Genomic DNA, 21495 nt, shown 5'->3' on the forward strand with positions numbered 1-21495 from the left:
GGAAATAACTATTTATCTAGAACTTATGATGACCCGGAACTGGTTCCCCCTCCTGTCAGTCTGCGAGGCTTTCGTGGGCCTTCAGGAAACATGAAGCTATTTATTTTTCCGTGACGGGAGTGATTTAGCCGCAGATTTAGGTGACATGCAGGATTCCTGGAGGCAGATCTTTTTTTCTGCGTAAGCCCCGCTTCTGAATGAAGTATAGCTCGAGGTACATAAATTGCGTTGCAGCTCAGGCAGCCTTGGGCTTCGAAGTGAAAATGCTTCGAATATTCGTGCAGATGGACCTGGGTCATACCGATTTCTCCTCTGCATACATTGCTGCCGGCCTGACATCAATACAGTGTGAAGGCTTGAGCGACGATATTTTATTGTGGCTTATTTTTGTTTAATTACGTGGAATCGTTTTTCTCCCATGGACCTCATATTTCCGCAGGGTCTTTTGCGTGTCAGTGACCCGAATTCTTGCTATTTCAAAAGATTATCGCATCAGTAAAATATTCAGGTTTTCTAGTTGTTTAAGCATTTGAGAAATAAATAGCGCGAAGGTCAAGTATCCACTGATTTTTCAGTGTGTACTCGACCTTCACACTATTATTATCTAAAACTGCGAAGCAAGGTCCCTTAATGGAATATTCCTGGCAGGTTGCGCGTATAAGGACAAAATAAGTTGGCTCTTCCTTTTGGCAGAGTGGGGTCCTCCTTTAAGGATCATGATTGTTGGAGCTCTATGACTAAAATAGAACGTCATTAGCCGCTTTGACTCACTCATGCCTGTACCTACTCTTCAGTATTGTATGTGGTAAGTATTTTGGCAACGTAGAGTGCAAATGAGATATTTTCTCTCTGCTGATCTGAACAAGTGTGCTCGGATACTGTTATTTTATGAGCTACCTTTCCACCTTTCTTTCCTTGCGTTTCGTTTGACTTTATACGACGCATTTTGTACTGCTGACCCTGAATATTGTTATTTCAGATAAAACCGTCACAGAAAGAATTAGAGCTTTCTAATCAATGGAATACTGCCCAGAATTGTATGAACCTTCTTGATCAGTTTGATTTGGAAGACCTATCTATTACAACAGCAAGTGGTGTACATATGTTTATTTAGCATTGCTTTGCGATTTGCTGGCGCACCTACTTTTTGTATTTACCTCACCTACCCCATTTACCTCAAATTAGAAAACACCGTAAACAAACATTAAGCTTGTGTCGTCAGTGCATGTTAAGAAACAAATTGTGCGTGCTAAATTGAAAATATTGCACAGCTACTTGCTGCAATTTTAAAGAACTATTAAAATCACTTAGGTGATTACCTGAGTTCTACATACTTAGTTTATTCCCTTTTCCAGCTGACAAACAAGACGACGCAAATGACGGAATCATATTTTATCGACGTGGCATGCACCGTCAATAAGGTTCAAGTACCTTACCGGAGTTTATTCATACAGATTTCGTACATTTTAAATAGTTAAACTGATATTGTTGTGCATTTGAATTTATGTATATAATACTTTCGAGCGTGTACTCTAAGTATACTCAGACAGCTTTTTTGTTTTTAAACTGGATAATAGTCTCAATACAAGCAAGGTATGCCCAGGGACGTGTAACCGTTTTTTTTTTTAATTTACAAGTGTAATTTCTGTGCAGTCCAGAAGGGCGCTATTTGTACACTGAAAGTACACTCTCAAAAGTCTGCCCTACTAAAAGTATACTCTTAGTACACTATGTAAACTTCTAGAGTACCAAGGGCTTCGCGTACGGTGGAATAAAAATCTACGATATGTGATAATTGTATCATTATTGAAATGAAAGTGACACTTTATTTAATTAGAAACACCATTGCACAACCCCTAACAAATTAGAAAAAAATAAAAGCTTTCGGGCGACGTACAATTACAAAGTTTAATTTTAATACAATATGAACGTCTCTTGTTTCATGCATTAAAACATTCCCAAGCTTTTAAAAAGAGGAAATAGTTGACAAGATTAAACACGACAGGCACATTATAAAATTTATTATTTTAAAGGGTACCGTATGGTTTGGTGAGTATATTACACTGGCTGGTTCCGTGAACATACGTTTTGTTCGTCAAGAATATACACGCAGTCTGCCAGATTAACCACGCTAAGTTGTCAATTCTATTTATTTCTCTGTTATTTCCCTAACACGCCACGTATGGTTGTTTCCTCACAAAGTAAAACCTTGGGGTTGATTCGGGGCCCCTGATTGGCCTTTTCAGGCGCGTCACGAATGGGCGTCGCAGCGACCGCTTTCCTTTCCGACTTGACGCACTTCGGTCCTTTACACGGTACACAGAGGCAGAGGGGGCTTCAAACTTGGGTGAACAGCCGCCAGTGTCCCACGCGTACACGGATGCCGCCACTGAGGTTTGCTTCCTTACAGCCCATTCAAAGGTTTCGAAGTCAGCGCTGCGCGGTTTCCTGTCACGAGCAGTCTCTCATCTCAAACAAAAAACGAGATCGAAAGATTTATGAACTAAACAGATCATACAAAAAAAAATTGATCTATGAAAAAAAGTGAAAGCCGTTTACAACTTCCTGTAACGCCGAATTGGAGCGCAGCTCTTGAGGAGGAGGAGGGAAGGGTACTGAGGGGAGGGTATATTCCTCCTCCTCCCTCGTGATCATGCCTGCTAGTCCTCCCGTCCTCCTCCTCCACCCCCTCTCTCTCCTTCACCGCCTTATCGTCCTTCAAGCTCCTCCCCTCCCCTCGCCTCCGTCTCCCCCTCCTCCTCCCCCTCCGCCTCCCCCTCCTCCTCCTCGCCCCCAAGGTCGTGACCCCCTCCCCCCGAGGTCACGTGACCCCCGGACCATACTAGACAATAAGGGGAGGAGGAGAAGGAGGGAGAGGAGGAGGAGAAGGAGGGAGAGGAGGAGGAGGGGGAGGAGGAGGAGGGGGAGGGGCGCGGTTACGCCGACGCCGCACAAGCTGGAAACGGGTCATGTGACCCCCCCCACCGAGGTCACGTGACCCCCTCGGACCACACTAGATAATGAGGGGAAGAGGGGAGGAGGAGGGGGAGGAGAAGGAGAGGAGGAGGAGGGGGAGGGGCCGCACAGGCCGACGCCGACGCCGCACAGGCTGGAAACGGGTCATGTGACCCCCTCCCCCCGAGGTCACGTAACCCGCCCGGACCATACTACACAATGAGGGGAGGAGGAGAAGGAGGGGGAGTACGAGGAGGAGGAGGGGGAGGAGGAGGAGAGGAGGGCGTGGTTACGCCGACGCCGACGGCGACGCCAACGGCGACGCCGCTCAGGCTGGAAACGGGCCCCTAAGAGCTGCGCTCTAAAAATGTGCTCCTCTGATGCACTACCGTGACAAAGGAATCAAGAATGCGAAGCATCGACCAGCTAGATGGGATTTCATGGCCGGAGGTTCTGCCGCAGAGCAACTAAGGGAACGAGATATACCGGAACGGAATAAGATGGAATAGTCATGCCGTGCTGAGGGATACTTGTTAACGGCAAAATCCAGAAAGCGCTCTGAACAGGTAAAAAGAAAAGCGCCCTTCTGTATTTGATTACCTGATGTCACCAACGAGAGTAACTTGCATCTACTCGAGCAAGGGTTGAAGCGCAACAAGCGTAGCACAGATAAAAGGTGATATTTTTAAAGCGTTTTAGTAAATAATGCTGGATTTTTTGTAGGACTCATACCTGAGACCATCACGGTTAAAAAATATGACACTATATTTGGGGCAGGCACAAGCGCTGCGTCAGTGTACAGCTGGACCCAAATTAGTGAGGGTTCCGGACGAACACTGATACAGACTTGGTGTGAGCAGAATTGCAAAACCGCAAACAGTTAGGTGCCAGCTATATTAACGGTTGCGTGTTAATATAATGGGCAGTGTTCCCATCTGCGGTTGAATGAGTCCTCCACGCACTGCAATAAAATACCGAATCTGCACTTTTAAAAGTGATAGCTTCGCAGGTGACACTTTGCAAGGATTTTGGTGTCAGCGCCGTCTGTCGTTGCAGCGGTGATGCAAAAACACTTAGGCTGGTTTACAGAGCCCTGTTTGCTTACGTCACGTTACAAAAGCTTAAGCATGCCTAGGCCACAAGTCACCGGGACATCTCCGCTTCGTATTGCCGCGCGCGCAGCTGGCCAAGTAGGCAGCGCGCACGTTGCCTAGCGGTTATCGTGCTTGCCTACCACGCGATCAGCCGAGGTTCGATGCCTGGCCGCGGGTACATTTTTTTTTGTCTTTTTCTGTAATGTCGCGTTCTGGTACATTCGAGTGCCCTGAAGCTTATTCGAGATTAAGACATTCAACGCGCCGAAACCTCTACGCCGATTGTTCCAGAAGCCCAAGCGTCTAAGTACGGGGCTCCGCGTTGCGATGAGGAGGCTGTTTCGCCCCAGCGCTCGATCCTGCTGTTTCACCGACATCGCGCCTACGACGCTAACATTCTCCTCTTTTGATGTTGGGCACAAGTTCGCCCAATTAAAGGTTCAGTTCCTTCAATTACTTCGTCGCCTCATGAATTGCCATTCGTAACATTTTGGTTGTGGCGGCCGGATCTTCTTCTAATCCCGGAAAACTAATCCCCGTTCGCGAACCCGAGACCCGACTAAGCCGCCACAACCAGGGACAGTATCCGGAGTTCGGTCAACTATTAGAGCAGCCGAGGAAGAAGGAGACGCCGTTTGATGAACACAATGTTCAAGCAATATGAAACGCCACCGACGTCCACTGTCTACTTTCACGCCTCGCCAAGGACGCCGGCGAATGTCAGTGGCTATCTTCATGAAGAGATGGACGACTGGTTGATCCAGTGTGAGCGCGTCGCCCGGTTCAACGGATGGGGGCCTGAGCAGAGCCCACGGAATGTCTACTTCGCTCTGGAAGGCACTGCACGCACCTGGTTTGAAAACCACGAAGCGTCAATTTCGTCGTGGGAAGACTTCCAGGCCGAGCTTCGACGCACCTTCGCCAGCCAGCAGCGACGTCAGCGGGTCGAAGACCTTCCCCAAGCAAAGAGCCAGGGGCCGAACGAGAGCGGCACAACCTTCGTTGAAGACGTTGTTCGCCTCATGAACCGCGCCGACCGAAACGCTCCTGAAGAAAACATCTGCAGGTCTTGATGCGGGGAGTGAGAGAAAACATAATCAGAGGCCTTGTGCGGGGCCCGCCTACCACTGCCGAAGTCTCATCACTGAGGTCACAAACATCGAACGTGCCCTTCAAGCACGGGTCTCCAACTATCCCACTACCATAGACCTCCCAGATTCGCTGCCCTATCTCCATCCAGCTGCAACAACCAGGAATGAAATCATGAAGCTCCTGCCTATTTCCCGTAAGACTGGTCCGCTGTCGATAGCCGAAGTGGTCCGAGAGAAAGTTAAGTTTGCATTCCAACCGGAGGGTCCTGCCACAGTCGCAGCACCCGAGGAGCCATCTCTTACCTACGCCGTTGTAGCTCGGAGACCGGTGCCAGCTGTCCTGCAGTATTCCACCCCCCCTCAACGTGACCTACTAGAGCCGGAGACTTGCCGACGTCAAGAAGGGCAGCCCTTGCTCGTCCGCACTGAACAACTGGCGCCTAGGAAGACGGGTGTGTTGCGCACGACCAATCGACGACCGCTGTGTTATCACTGCGGCGATGCCTATCACGTCTACCGGAGGTGCCCGTACCGAAAAAAAATGGGCCTATGAGGTTTCGCGCCAAGCGACCCCCAACCGCGCCTTGGAGAGCGAACAAGGGACATCGAGGAATACCTTTCACGACTCCTGTCTCCGGCGCCGACTCCAGAAGTGCGCTCTCGCCCTTCCGCCGCTCTCGCCAAGACAAACTCTCCCTCCTATCTCGCCGGGAAAACTAAGTGCGGCAACGTCTGGAGGTAACGTTGTCGAAGACGACCGTATTAAAGAGCCTCCAAGAACACCGGAGCGCTCCAACTATCTAAACGCCACGCATCGCAACGACGCGCCTGCAATGGTGCTCAACAACCTAAACGTTGTTATCGACGGCCATGACGCATCGGCCCTCGTGAACACCGGAGCATACTCCGCAGTCTTGAGTCGGAGGCTCTCGACGCCTTCGAAAAGTCACCACGCTGTGGGATGGACAGGAAATACGAACCGTCGGAGTACACCTCACTACACCAGTCGGTAGATGCACTGCTCGTGTCGATATCTATGATGAGACGTGCCCCGGGAAGGTCGCCGTTCTGCAAGGCTGTAGAGGGAAGTTTTCCTCGGAATAGACTTTCTCTGCGAGTACGGCGCCGTCATCGACCTCGGGGCGAACGGTTGACGCTGCAAAAGCCTCTTCTTTCGCCAGTGGAGACAGCACGAAGTCAACCACGATCCGAGTTATTGTCGACTATGAGAACCTGCCGCCGCAGTCCAGTGTTTTCGTAACCGTCATAACCGTTGCAGCCATGCACGGTGCAGCTCTTCTGGAAAGCAGCGCCCAACTGCTCCTTGTCAAAAAAATTGGCGTCGCACGAGGCGTAATGGATTTCCGAGAAGGACGTACAACTGTTCTCGTGAAAAACTTTCGAGAGGAACCGCAGCACCTAACGACGAGTATCACCGTGGGCAACGTCGAGGAGCTCGAGGCGCCTGCCCTCTTTACCGCAATTTGTGAGGAAATCTCTTCGTCACAGCAGAAAAGCACGTCGCCGCCGCAGCTCTACAAAGACCCCGAGCTCCCAGCTCTGAAGCAACTTATTGATCTTCTCATTGACTACAATGACTGTTTTGCAACGCCATCGAAAGTTCGAAAAACACCAATAACTATACATGGCATTCTTGCCGACGACGACGCGCTCCCTGTCAATCAGTCGCCGTATCAAGTGTCCTTAAATGAAAGGAGGCTGATTCAATATAAAGTCCAGGAAATGCTCAACGACGACATCATTCCACACTCAAAAAGTCCGTGGGCGTCTCCCGTCGTCCATGTAAAGAAGGACGGAACCCTGGGGTTCTGCGTGGACTATTGCCGACTGAACGCTGTGACTAAGACGGACGTATATTCGCTCCCCGCATCGACGATACGTTAGACCGACTGCGCCACTCCCGGTATTTTTCGTTGATAAACCTGAATAGTGGCTACTGGCAGGTTGAAGTCGACAAACGCGACCCCAAAGAAACTGCCTTAGTTACTATTGACGGACTATACGAGTTCAAAGTGATGCCGTTCGGAATTTGTACAGCACCAGCCACCTTCCAGCGTGTCATGAACACTATGCTGGCAGGTCCAAGAAGGTAGAGCATCCTCGTCTACCTCGGCCATGTCGTGGTATTCTGACGGGATTTCGACGAATGCGTGAGACGACTAGGAGCCGTGCTTCAAGCCATCAAGACCGCACTGCCTGTCAGTAAAGCCAATAAAGTGTATGTTCACTTATGGCGAACTAAAGTTTCTTGACCACGTAGTGAACAACAAGGGTGTTCTTCCTGACCCCGAGAAGACCCGCGCCGTAGCTGCATTTACGCCGTCGTCTCAAAAGAATGCCGTGAGGACATTTCTCGGACTCTGTGCCTACCAGAGTCGGTTAGTTGGTGACTTCGACAAGCTGTCCGCACCTCTGACGCACCTCACAGAAGACGCCGTAAGTCTGAGTGGACAGAAGAACAACGGCGTTCAATCAATTAGTTAAAAGGAAGACTCCAGAAGCCCCCGATTCCTGGCCATTTCGACCAGTTCGCTGAAACAGAGATTCACACAAACGACATGAACACCGGACTTGGCGTGGTGCTAGTCCAAAGAGAGGACGAGGCATAGCGAGTCATCGCATATGCGAGTCGGACGCTGTATAAGCGGAGAGGAACTGCTCAACGACTGAAAAGGAGTGCCTTGCTGTTCTCTGGGCAAACTTCTGCTCATATTTGTATGGCAGTCCTTTTCGCGTGGTCACGTATCACCACTCGCTCTGTTGGCTTGCCTACCTGAAGGACCCCTCCGGACGCCTCGCCCGGTGGAGCCTACGATTGCAGGAGTTCGACATGACCGCGGTGTACAAGTCACGCCGGAAGCCCAATGACGCCGACTGCATGCCAAGGGCCCCAGTCGAGGCCGGCTCCGCTTGCATCAAAGACGGTGACGATGAGTGTTATTTTGTATCTCTGGATGGCAGCGGACATGGCAGCACTCCAACAAGACGACCGTCAACTGCGAGCACTGATCGAGCGCGTTAAAGAGCAAGCGAGTACGGTTCCCCGCGTTTTTTTGTGGATCCTACCTTTCTGCTCCATGCGGCAAGGGGTGGAGTAAAAAAGAACTTCGCCAACAACAGCACAGCATGGCTGTTGGCTATTCCGTTCAGCCTTCGAAAAAAAATCTTCCAAGCCTGCCATGACGACCCAACGGCTGGACACCTTTGCTACAGCAGGAGGCTTTCCAGGAGTCGGGAAAAGTACTACTGGCCGAGGCTACCGAATACCGTTCACCTCTACAGTCGATCATGCCATGAGTGTAAGCGACGCAAGAAACCGCTGACGAAGCCGTCAGGACTTCTGTATCCGATTGCTCCCTCGTCCACACCGTTTTATCAGATCGGAATGGATATAGTTAGCCCTTTCTCGCCGTGAACGTCCATAAACCGCTGGATAATCATCTCCACAGACTATATCTCGCGACACGTCAAAGCGCAAGCAATTCCATTAGGGATTTCTGTGGAGGTCGCCAAGTTTTTTATTGAGTCCATCGTCCTGCGGCACGGCGCTTCCGATGTTCTGATTGCAAATCGCAGGTCATCGTTAATGGCACACCCGATACAAGACATTCTTTGCCTCAGTCAGAGCAACCACCGTCGAACCACAATGTACCATCCTAAAACTAATATGCTAACGGGATGGCTAAACAAGACCATCGCCGATATGGTGTCGATGTCCGTCGACGTAGAACACAAGACGTGAGACCAGGTTCTGCCTTATATGTGTCGTTCGCCGACAACACAGCGGGTCAAGAGGCCAATGGGGTTACACCATTCCAATTGGTGCATGGTCGCAAGCTGACCACGATGCTTGACGCCCTGCTACCTTTTGAGCTAGCGACGACTTAAGTGACGGTGGCCAGGTGGTTGGCAATGAGGAGAAGTCCGCCAGCTCGCCCGAGTCCGTATCTGAGACCAGCAACGTGTCGGCGCCGGCAGCTACTGTAGTGTCATGATGCGGCCGCGCCGCTCTCACTCCGATAACCCAAACACATTTGTTTGTATTCGTTTTTTGGTAGACACGCAACTGTGTATTAGGAACGCTTGTTGAATAAAAATGGGCTTTTTTTTCCACTAACAAGATATACTTCTAGGAGTGGTGTGGCTTAGCCCCGACAGAGGATAGCACTGCACCCAGGAGATGGGACGCATCGAGACCAACGGCGCCATGGCATCGCTCCAGCCGCCGCAACCCTTCGACTTTGACAACGTGGGTGACTGGCCGGCGTAGCTCGAAGAAATCTAGAACTTCAGCTTCGCCACCGGCCTCAACGAAAAGACGAGGAAACCGAAGTAAGGACGCTTCCTTACACTATTGGAAGGAAGCCTCGAGACATTTTCAGGTCACTCGACTTAAAAAACGTTGATTTCAAGAACTAGGTACTAGTGAAGTCAAAGCTTTAAGGTTATTTCGTTCACACGAAAAACATCGTCTAGGAGAGCGCTTAGTGTAATAGACAAAAACAAGAGCACAGAGAGACAGTAGACCAGTTCATGACTGCCATGCACAAGCAAGCTGAGAGGTATGAAGTCGGAACGATAAAGGACCGACTTATTCGCGACCGCTTTGTCCTAGGGCTCTTAGACCAACGTCTCTCCGAGACTCGGCAGATGAACCGGGATTTGACCTTGGCTACCGCGCTTTCCAAGGAAAGAACCGGCGAAACGGTTAAGAGGCAGCAAGTAGATCGCAAAGGTCCGGAGCACGCGGGAGTTAACGTCAACGCTGTCCTATAGAAAAAAAACCAGAAAGAGCCCCTCGCAAGTGCGAACGACAAGCAAAGCTCAGGCCAAAAACTTTGCGGGCACTGTGGGTATTCCGCTTATCAAAGGAGCGGCTGTCCAGCTCTTCGCGAAAAGTGCTCGTTCTGCTGTAACATTGGACATTTTGAAAAAGTCTGTCGCAACAAGAAACTAATTGCCACCAAGCAAGACGGAATCGCCGTGGAAGCGTCAGACGAAGATAAGTTCCTTAGGAAAGTCGACCGTGATATTGCAAAGTCATCCGCCCACACTGTCAATCTGCAGATAAATGGGTGCGGCTTGCGAGCAAAAGTTGACACTGGCGTGGAAGTAAACGTCTTCAGCGAATCGTTTCCCGGTCGACCCAAGTAGCTTATCAAAGCAAAAAATCTTCGTGGCCCAAACAACGAATCCCATATGACGCGAGGAAAGTTCCAAGCAGAAATCAGTTGGAAAGGGACGCCATGCGAAGGGGCAACTTATGGCGTTTAGAATCTCCAAATACCGCTCATGGAGCTCCCCATCAATTCACGCAGTTGGTATCTTCCGATTCATGGATGAAGTTGCCGTTGCAGAAGTCGACTACGTCGCAAAGTACCCGAAGCTGTTTTCCGGCATCGGCTAAATCTCGGGTGAATAAACAATCCGGTTGGTACCTGACGCTGTCCCAGTAGCAGCGGCAACGACGCGTAAGGTACTTATTCTAGTGAGGCAAGCTTTAAAGAAGAAACTAGACATCCTGGAAGCGGAGGGCATCATACGCAAAGTGAGCACTCCCACGACGTTGTGCGTTCCGATAGTACCTGTCCAAAAACCTTTAGGGGCAGTCAGAATATCCGTGGACTTGACGCATCTGAACAAGTCTTCGCGACGAAAGCTACTCGTTCTACCAACGGTCGATCATGTAATTTGCTGCCTGGAAACCGCTAAGCTGTACTCGAACCTGGACGCAAACTTCGGATTCTACCAAGTGCGCCTGTTCGATAAATGCCAAGGGCTGACGAAATTTTATTACACGTTATGGTTGCAACTGCTACAAGAGGCTCCCGTTCGGAATTACCCCAGCCCCAGACATATTCCAAAAAAAAAATCCTCTCAAAGTTTCGACGCGATGGAAGGCGTAGAAACCTACATGGACGAGATCCTGGTCTACTCTTAGACAAGAAGGAGCACGATCGTCGCTTGGCAGCAGTTCTCAAGAGGCTCCAGGCAGCCGGATTTACGCTGAGCCTTACAAGTGAAAGTTTGCAGCCTCAACGATTTGAATCTTGGGCATAACCTTAGATTAAAAAAAGTGAAAGCCGTTTACAACTCCCTGTAACACCGAATTAGAGCGCAGCTCTTGAGGAGGAGAAGGGAAGGGTACTGGGGGGTGAAGTGACCTGGGGGGGGGGGGGTCACGTGACCTTGGGGGTCACGTGACGATGCCGATGATGTCATCAGTGACGTCACTGATGACGTCATCCGTGATGATGACGATGCGGATGCCGGTGAGGTCATCAGTGACGTCACTGATGACGTCATCAGTGACGATGACGATGCGGACTCCGATGACGTCATCAGCGATGATGACGATGACGATGCGGATGCCGGTGAGGTCGTCAGTGACGTCACTGATGACGTCATCAGTGACGATGACGATGCGGACTCCAATGACGTCATCAGCGATGATGACGATGACGATGCAGATGCCGGTGACGTCATCAGTGACGTCACTGATGACGTAATCCGTGATGACGATGCGGATACCGGTGACGTCATCAGTGACGTAACTGATGACGTCATCAGTGATGATGACGATGACGATGCGGATGCCGGTGAGGTGATCAGTGACGTCACTGATGACGTCATCAGTGATGATGACGATGACGATGTGGATGCCGGTGACGTTATCAGTGACGATGACGTCATCGGGGAGGTCACGTGACCTCGGCAAGGGGGGTCACGTGACCCTGGGGGTGGTCACGTAACCTGGGGGGTCACGTGACTTGGGGGTCACGTGACTTTGGGTGTCACGTGACCTTGGGGGTCACGTGACCCTGGGGGGCCCGTGACCTCTGGGGGTCACGTGACCTTGGGGTGACCTTGGGGGCCACGTGACCTTGGGATGACCTTGGGGGTCGCGTGACCTTGGGGTGACCTTGGTTGCGCCGACGGCGACGCCGACGCCGCTCAAGCCGGGAACGGGCCCCTAAGAGCTGCGCTCTAAAAGGAATCTACCCGGACCCACAGAAGGCGCGAGCCATCACGAACCTGCCCCAGCCGAAGACTACGTATGAAGTTAGAGGCTTCCCGGGGATGTTCAACCACGTAGCAAGGCAAGCAAGGAAGCGTGCACGATGTAGGAACCTTTACGTCAACTTCTACTGAAGAACAAAGAGTTCGTCTGGGACAAACCCCAGGAAGAATCATTCAAGAAGCTCAAAGAAGCCATCAGCTCTGATACCTGCTTAGCGAGGTACAATACGGAATACCCGACTACCGTATCGGCATACGCTTCTTCGTACGGAATCGGCACAGTCATGATGCAAGACCAACCTTCGTGAGAGTAAGGGGCAGTAGCCTACGCTTCACGGGCATTGACGAAACCCGAGGTGCGGTACTCTCATATAGAAATAGAAGCTCTCGCACGAAAAAGGTGGGGGTGCGCTTCGACGAGTACCTGAGAGGACTAACATTTCTTTTCGAGACCGATCGCAAGCCATTGCTTCCTTTCCTGGGCCGTGATCAGATAGACTCATTGCCACGAGAGTTCAACGCTTTCGAATGCGACTCATGCGGCATTCCATTAACATGACGCATGTTCCAGAGAAACGTATCGCTACGATGGACACCTTATTCACCACGAAGGCGCTGAAGTTTCGTCGCTCGTCGTGGGGTTTGTAAAAGCACTCACAGCGACCGAGTGTCCGCTGGAAAAGCTGCGGCTGGAGCAGAAGGCGGATACGGAGTGCGCAGTCCTGTTCAACGTATGCCAGTCAACGTGGCTTCCCAAAGATAAGCTCCCTTCTCTTCTCAAACCTTATTGGTCACTGAGGGGCACCTTAACGGTCTGTGATGAAGTCTTGCTGAACGGCGTCATGCTGATCATCCTAAGAAGCCTTCGAAAAGAGATGCTAGCGCGAGTCCACGAGGGGCGTCTGGGAATCGTCCGTTGCCGCGCCAAGGAAAGGGAGCCTATCTGGTGGCCAGAAGTTAGCGCCGCACTGGGGGAACTCGTCGCGAATAGGCCAAAGTGCTCCGAAGTCAGAGTGTAATTCCACGGGCCCATTCTTCCGACGACCACACCCGAACTTTCATGGCGAGAAGTGAGCGTTGACTTATTTGAACTAAAAGGCTCTCTATACCTGGTCTTTGTTGACTACTAATGCAGATACCCCGAACTGGCTCTGCTGGGTGAAGACACAACTTCGGCTCGAGTCATCGAGCGCCTCAAAAAGCTTCTTAGCAAGGCGCGGAATACCAGGGATCGTCAGGTCCGACAAAGAGTCGCAGTTCTGTTCAGCCTTCGAGGGGTTCTCGAGAGCGTATGGCTTCCACCACGCAACGAGCTGTCCTCGATAACCTCAGCCCAACGGAGAAGCAGAGGGCTCGGTAAGGACACTCAACACCTTACTAAGGAAGGCCGACGATCTTTATCTCGCCCTAATGAACTATCGAAGCACACCTGGTCCGTCCGATTACAGTCCTGCTGAGCTGTTAACAAGGAGACATCTACGCAGGAGAGACTTTCGCCACCTAAGTTTGCTCGAACCTAGAACCATGAACCACGCAGGCTGGAGACTGCGTGATGAAAGAAAGGGGGGAAAACAAAAAGCGGACTTCGATAAGCGTCATTCAGCGAGGTCTCTGCCTAGCCTTTCTGCAGGTCAGCGGGTCCAGTTTCCGGAAGCAAGCTCCGAGGCGAAAGTGGTCCAGGTATCCTCGACCCCAAGGTCCTACTGAGTCAAGAAGGACGACAACCTTCTGCTCAGAAACCGACGCCAACTGGTTGCGGTACCAGGGGAAACAGCCAGCCAGAAAGTTTCAGAGCCCCGGGTTCCTGACAAGCCATCACAGCGAGGTAAAGACGGAAGTCTTACGTCGGCTTCATTATGAAATCCACTTCCCATGACACCAAATTACTCTTTAGAGTAAGTTGTGACGCCTGTCCAGAGTCCCCAACGCCAGAGGCCGGTTCCCGCCAATGCGACCCCGCCTCCTCAACAACGGCAGTCTCGCTTCAGTCGTCTATTCAAAACTCCGAAAAGGCTCGGAATCAATGATTAATTGTTAGTGTAATCTAGCTGACTGTAAGAACGTACGTTGTTGTGAAAAGGGAAGAAGTAGTGTCGTGATGCGGCCGCGCCGCTATCACACTAATGACGCGACCGCGCCTATATTTGTATTCTTTGGTTGACACGCGACTGTATAAAATTAACATTGTCAAATAAAAACTTTTTTTTTTTTTGCAAATAACAAGACAGCTACAGCCTTCGTCGTCTGGACGTTCACTTCCAGCCCGGAGAGCCTGTGTGGGTGTGGACACCGATACGACGTGGTGGCCCTAGCGAGAGACTTTTAAAGCGCTATTTTGAACCTATATTGTCCTTCGACGCTTCGAAGATCACAACTAGGAAGTGGTGCCCGACGGAACGCACGCGTCATCATGACGCCGACCGCGACCCGAGGTAGTTCACCGTGTTCGACACAAGAGATTCTACGCTTGGTAGGCCTGCGGACCTTATGTGCTCCAAAAAAACTTTTTAGTGTGCTGTTCTTTTATTTGATTTGTTTCCTTTTAATTCGCATTAGGGCGATTCACTTTTTAGGGGGGCGAGTGATGCCGCGCGCAGCCGGCCAAGTAGTTAGCGTGCCCGTGGCCTAAAGGTTTGCGCTTGCCTCCCACGCGAAAAGCCGAAGTTCGATGCCTGGCCGCGGATGCACCATTTTGTTGTTTCTGTAATATCACGTTCTGGTAAATTCAAAAACCCTTTTGCTGCAGCCTTGTAAGGCTGCAGAGGCCTTGACAAGTCAAAACTGTTTTGACTTTTTGCCTCTGCAGCCCACATCATTATTTGATGATGATGTAAATAAAATTGATTGATTGATTGATATTGGAGATTAGAATGCTCTACGCGCCAAACCGTCTACGCCGATTGTTCCAGAAGCCCACGCGTCTACGTAAGGATCTCCGTGGCGAGCCGGAGGCAGTTTCGCCCCAGCGCTCAAATACTGCTTATCACCGAGATCGACGCCTGCGACGCTAACCTCCTCCTCTTTTTTTTTTTTATTTTTTTTTTTTGGGGGGGGGGGGGGGGGCACAAGTTCGCCCCTTGAAACGTTCAGCTCCTTTAGTTACGTCACCTCATCAAGTGCCATTCGTGACAATATAATGCGCGGCTACCAGCTCCAAGATTTATCCTGGAATGGGATTTTCAAGACACGAATGTTTTGGGGGACTTAAATGTAACACAAGCAAGCGTAAGGAAACGGTGCAGTGTGAACCAGCCTTTATTCGTTGCCTTCATGGCGCGCAGACAGAAAAGTTGTGTGTTCCAACTGCGCACGCCGCGCGAAGAGGGAAGAGAGAAGAGCCCGACGACCGCTAAAATCGGCGCGACAATGAAGACGCGTAAGTGGGACGTCTTCCCCTGCCTTCTGCTAACGATAATTTCAAAAATACATTTTTATAAATTTTTCGTGCTATATGATTATCCACCATGGCAGCTTCTAGTTGCTACGCTTCATGTTGGAGGCTTTAAGAAACTCCCACCGCGTTTGATATCGCTATACCGTCTGATTATCGAACGCAAATTGATACCTTAATTATGTTCTACAGTAACTCATCGTCGTGCACCCCTTTTCCTAAGAAATTCGCCTCCTCTATCTGCATATGTCCCCCTCTCTGCTCTTCGCTTGACATCAACATTATGCCTGCATTCACCGCTCTACAATACCAAAAACCTGCGCCTCCACTTGCGTCATCCATCCTGGAGACTCTTTCTAATGGCGTCGCAGCGCCAAAGCCATACCCAGTCGCAGGTGTGAGCGCGGAGGAAACGGCTGGCTTCCACGTCTCGCGGCTGGCGTCGCGTCCGCACTGGCCGCCAACGAGAGGCCGAAGGCAAAGCATCAATTTATCCGCATTGCGCCAGCGTGCTACAACTGTCGCTTTTACTTCTTCGCACATGTCGGGCAAAAAAGACGCCCTTTTCTTGTTAGCATCTTGTATGGGCCTAAACTTCAGGGAGGGTCTCTTTCCACACTCAGATTATGCTCCGCCAATTAGATTTGGCCCGAGAAACCGCTCTCGCCTGCATCACATATTCCCTTACACCAGTGGTTGGCAACCAGCGGCCCGCGAGGCAGTATCATGCGGCCCCCAGCCCCCTGGGCCCCCCCCCCCCCCCCCCCCAGCAACGCGGTCAGCTAAAGAAGAAAAGAAAAAGATAAAGTTGAATCATTCGTTTCCCCTTGTCTGCCTCCCCCCACGCTTTCTTTCTCTCTTTGTACACCTCTTTTGACCTTCACTGAAGTTAAACAAGACAAAGAATAGCCCGTTGGCCATAGTCCGATGTTTTTACACTTGTGTAGATGACAACATCATGGGCATCCTAACACAAAGGTCGGATGCAATACGAACTTGACTGGTCTAGGCGTGAAACTGCTGGAATTAGAATGCTCTTTATAACCGTCTCTTGCGAAACTTGTTTTGATTGGATACTTGCTAAACGACCAATCAGAACAAAGCCACTGACGGCAAAATGGTGCGCACTTTGGTTGGACTCAATAGAACAGTCACTCCTTGGCGTCTGTTCGGGCAGTCCGGTCGTCTGAAGGGCTCTATCGACAACTTGAAAGGTGAATTTCAACATTAACGTGTTACTCACATAAATTTGTTTTCTAGAATTCGCCTTTGCAACAGGTTATCTTTTTTTTCACTGTTCGTCTGCAACATGTAACTGTGTAAACGCGGCAAGAAGCGAAAAATAGATTTGTAATGCCGGACATTGAATGATCAGTGGACAAATTATTGTTTAATTGTTCAACATAAGGATAAAGCGTTATGCCTCGACTGTAAAGAAGCGAGCACTTGAAGAATACAACTTGCGTCAATACTACCAGTCTCACCATCGCGACAAGTACGACTTTCTAATGTCAGGAGCCAGAGCCGCGAGGATCGAAAGTTTGAAGAGCCTGGGCATGCACCAAGACGTCTTCAAGAAAAACGCCCAGGAGAAAATGGCTCTGGTTCAGGCCAGCTACTCAATCTCCAAGTAGATCGCAGAGAATGGATGGCCTTTTACATGTTAAAATGTGTTTGTTGACAGTGGCTGACGATCTTTCCCGGATAAGAAGAATGTATTCAAGGAGCTTATAGTCTGTCGGCCCGTACTGTCACAAGGAGAATCGAAGACTTGAGTGAGCAGTCATTGAGTGCTTCGAAGGATAGAGCCCGAGCTTTCCGGTGCTTCTTTTTGGCGCTTGACAAAAGCGATGGCGTTTTTGATACTGCTCAGTTGTTTATCTTTGCGCTGGGAATTGACACCAGGCTTGAAGTGAGGAAGGAGCTAGGTGCTCTAAAAAGCCTGAAGGGCTTTTTAGAGCACCTAGGTGTCGTCGGACGCATCAACTCAGAAATGACACGCCTAAACGTTTTGCTCCTATTCATCTTCATTGTATTATCCACCAGCAATCACTGTGGTCCAAAGTGATGCTCTTGGAGTCCGTGATGAAGGCAGTCGTACATACCATCATTTTTATTCGCAGTCACGGCCTGAACCATCGTCGATCTGAACAGTTCTTGTCGGAAATGGAGGCTGAGTAGGGGGATGTTCTGTACACACAGAGAAGTTGGATGGATCAGCAGAGGAAGAGTTTTGCGACGTTTCTTTGAGCTTCGTGACGAGATCGCTGTGTTTCTTCGTGGGAAAGGGAAACCTTGCTAATCTTGATTGGGTGTGGGTGTTGGCACTCCTGGCTGACGTTTCAAATACAATTGAAGAGGAAACTCGTGTCCGGGATGCTCGTAGACGTGAGAGCTTTCGAGATGAAGCTCAGTCTCTTCTAAAACCAAGCTAGAGAGTCTAATTTTAATCATTTTCCTTGCAGCAATAGTTTTGCAGGCGAGACAGCAACACCACGTCCCACGGAAAGACTCTGCGAAATCTCGCGCGAATCGAAAATTGAGTTTCAAGCTAGGCTTGCGAACTTTACAAAGCATTCCGAGCGACATTTGTTTATTTCAAAATCCATTTAATGCAGATCTTAGCCAGGTTCGAGAGTGTTACCACATACAGCTGGCCGATCTGCAAACAAATAATTATTTAAAAGGCGCATTTGCAGCAAACGACCTTGTTATATTTTATGATGGCCTTGCGGATTCTACGTTCATAAATCTTAAGAAACCCGCAGCCACCAAGATAACAGTGTTCGGGAGCACATATGTCTGTGAGCAGACTTTTTCAAAATGAAGGGCATAAAATCCGACTTGCGCTCACGAATGGCTGACGAGAACCTCCTCAGTGTTTTGCGACTCGCAGTTAGTAGCTGCGAGTCACAAAAGTGTTGGACACCTGAAGTGTTGAACTGCGCTCTGCAGTTCAACACTTCTGGTGTTGAACTGCTGAGCTGCAGAGCGCAGTTCAACACCAGAAGTCTCACTGAGAGGAGTCGCTAGTTTTTCGTGGAAATGTCGTATCTCATGTCATGTGTCGTGAAATAAAGAGAGTGCTCATTTTTTTATTTATTTACCGCAATGTGAGCTTGTGCAAGTGGTATTTTTTATTATTTCCCCCGCTGCTTGGCGTCCGGCCCGTTCCGCTTTGGCTTCGCGGCGACTCGGCCCGCTGCGCCAAAAGGTTGCCGACCATTGCCTTGCAACATAACCTCAGCGGAGCTGCCCTAGAGCTAGGAAACAAGCAACGCTTACAGAATCGACACTCCATTAACTATTTGTCAATTTGTCGTCGCCATATTGACTGCAGAGTGGGTAAGACGGCCAAAGTTCCGGTTAGAAAATGCAACTTTATGAGCTTTAGATACAGAGCCTGAAAGTTTATGCGATGTTAATTCGCTCAGTCGGGGACTGTTTTAATATCTACGGAGGACGGAAGATTATTTTCTACGATTTCAGGCGAAGCCTAACGCAATTGCGAATGACTGCGTGTTGCAACAAAATGGCTGTCGTTTGGTTACCCTAAAGAGTGGTTTACTTATTAGGTTTAGGCAGCCCAAGTGGGCACTTGTCGGGAACGTGTTGCAAATCCCACTCCAGCCCTACACATGACATGGGTCCTCTTTAGGCATCATATTGGGGCGTCTTTTGAGCTGCTCGATTTGAGCATAGAACGAACCAAGATCGCTTTCTTTGGAAGAGACAAGGAGCGGAACGTGAGAGAGCATTCATGGCGGTGATTTGCAGCCGGTTTTCGTTTATCTCATGATCGGCTTCGGATTTCGCTTGTTTCCTTAGGATCACATCTAAAGAGCCATCTCGAATAAACTTCCGCCTGAGATAATATCGCTGAAGACAGCTGGGAGCAAAATACTAGCTTAGGAGAGGTATGTGCAGTCGGGTTCGGCTTCCAATCATTGAAACACGAAACTAGCATACCGAAGAAGAAGAAATTGAGAATTGAGAATGGACCTCACTTAGGGGCCATTTCTCTCGCTTGCCTCGTGGTAGATATACATTTCCATTTGCGACCTCGCAAATGGAAATGTATATCTACCGCTGGATAAAATTGCGTAATTTTATCCAGTTTTGTTATGTCGTTAATATAAATGCTAAACAGCAACGGTCCAACATGCTGCCTTGGCGTGCCCCAGAACCAATTAGTTTACTAGCTTTCATTTTATTACTTATGAAAACCTTGTGGCAGCGAAACTCAAGACAACTTTTTAATATGTTTAAAGATATCCACCGGAAACCATAAATGTCACGTTTTTTCCTTAGGGTTTTCTGATTTATTCTCTCGAATGCCTTCGAGACGTCTACGGAAAGATTAGTTCAAATATATTGCTACGCTGCTTATAGAAGTCTCAATTTAAACGTCACCGTGACTTCGGTTCAATGCTAAAGTCATGACGCAATCAATTGCGCCGACAATGGAGCCTAAAGAAATTCGTGTCGCCATATTTGTTTAAGCCCTTTCAAGAACAGTCCGATATATCGAATACACTTAATATTTCATAAACAACGGAAAATTTCATAACTTAGCTAATCATATTATTAGCTTTATAAATAACGGCGATTTCAGTGATGTATCATGGACAGAGTATCGAACACCTGTATCGGAAATCAATTTCCCCTCTTGAAAAACCGTCGATTCCCAGCTAGGAGCACATGCCGGCCAGTACTGGGCCTACGTCAGTCAGTACTGGGAACTGGATGGCGGAGCCCGGCCAGTGGTGCTAGTGAGCAACCAGTCCCGGCCGGGATCGTGGCTTTGCTGGTCTGGCTGTCCAGTCTTGCCGTGAAAGTTCCGGCTACTGGCTGGCATAAGTTTCTTGCTGTATTTGTTGGCCAGCTTCGACGTGAAGTTCCGGCTACGGAACGGCGTTCATATCACATGAGCGAATGCCGTTTTAACGAAAAGTATTTTTTGGAGTGGATCGACGTTTTAGCGAATGAGTGGCTAGCCCCCCCTTCCGCCTGTGCTAATGCCGCTTCACGGCGACAGTCTGCGGTGGCTCATTACAAAAATGACGACGCAGATGACCCAGCCGTAAACGCCGCTGCGAGTCGGCCGACCATTCGCTAAAGGGTCTTTCGATGAAACGTGGGTTTTCGCTAAAACGTCGTTCGACCAACTGACTAGGACCCTGCTGGCCGATGTTTTTTTCTCGGCAAAATTAGAGGCCAGTCTCACCGGGGAAGTACCGGCTACGGGCCGACATCGCTTCCTCGCTGCCATTTCTGGCCAGTCTCGCCGTGAAGGTCTCGGCTTCTGACCGACATTGTTTTCTTACTGCATTCATAGCAAGTCCAGCCATAAAACTTCCGACAATTAAACGACATCGCTTTGTTGTGTAGCCACCGGTCAAATGAAGAATCAACAGGAGTAACAGTTAACTGGCATGTTCGACATCTCTCCGAATTATTCGAAAACGTAATCAACTTTTTTATCTCTTTAGCCTACTAAAGCCATTTCATTCTTACACTAATTTAGAATAGTCTAATAGCAGTTATATAATAATTAAAGGGTTTATATCTTCAAAGTTCACGAGCTGCTACACTTTGCGAATGCGTCTCCCATATACGTCGAGTCGTTTTGATGACCGTGAATTTGTTTTATTCCTTTGACCCGTACCAGCGCACCGTCGTCGCAGTTAACGCCACGAATCGGGGAAGTTTTTGTGCATGTCCACAAACTTCCCCGATTCGTGCTCTAACCATGCTTGGTTACAGCTTCACTATGGTATGTTCGAAAAGAAGCAAGTGACCGAAAATACGTGGCGCTAATTATATTTTTCTTCTTCTCCCATGTACAAAGACGAGCGCAAAACCAATCGCAATACTGCGTCCGCGGAGCTGCATCCATGAACGCAACAACCTGTAAACTTAT

General features: G+C 49.5%; 1 protein-coding gene across 1 annotated transcript in view; it reads right to left on the reverse strand.

Moving 5' to 3' along the window:
- Nucleotides 1–21495, reverse strand: part of LOC8038365 (peroxidase) — a 264537-nt gene that overhangs the window by 192554 nt on the left and 50488 nt on the right. The gene's annotated exons all lie outside the window — the stretch shown is intronic.

This window comes from Ixodes scapularis, unplaced genomic scaffold (genome assembly GCF_016920785.2).
Source record: "Ixodes scapularis isolate PalLabHiFi unplaced genomic scaffold, ASM1692078v2 PGA_scaffold8__174_contigs__length_109621045, whole genome shotgun sequence".
NCBI classification, from domain to species: Eukaryota; Metazoa; Arthropoda; class Arachnida; order Ixodida; family Ixodidae; genus Ixodes; species Ixodes scapularis.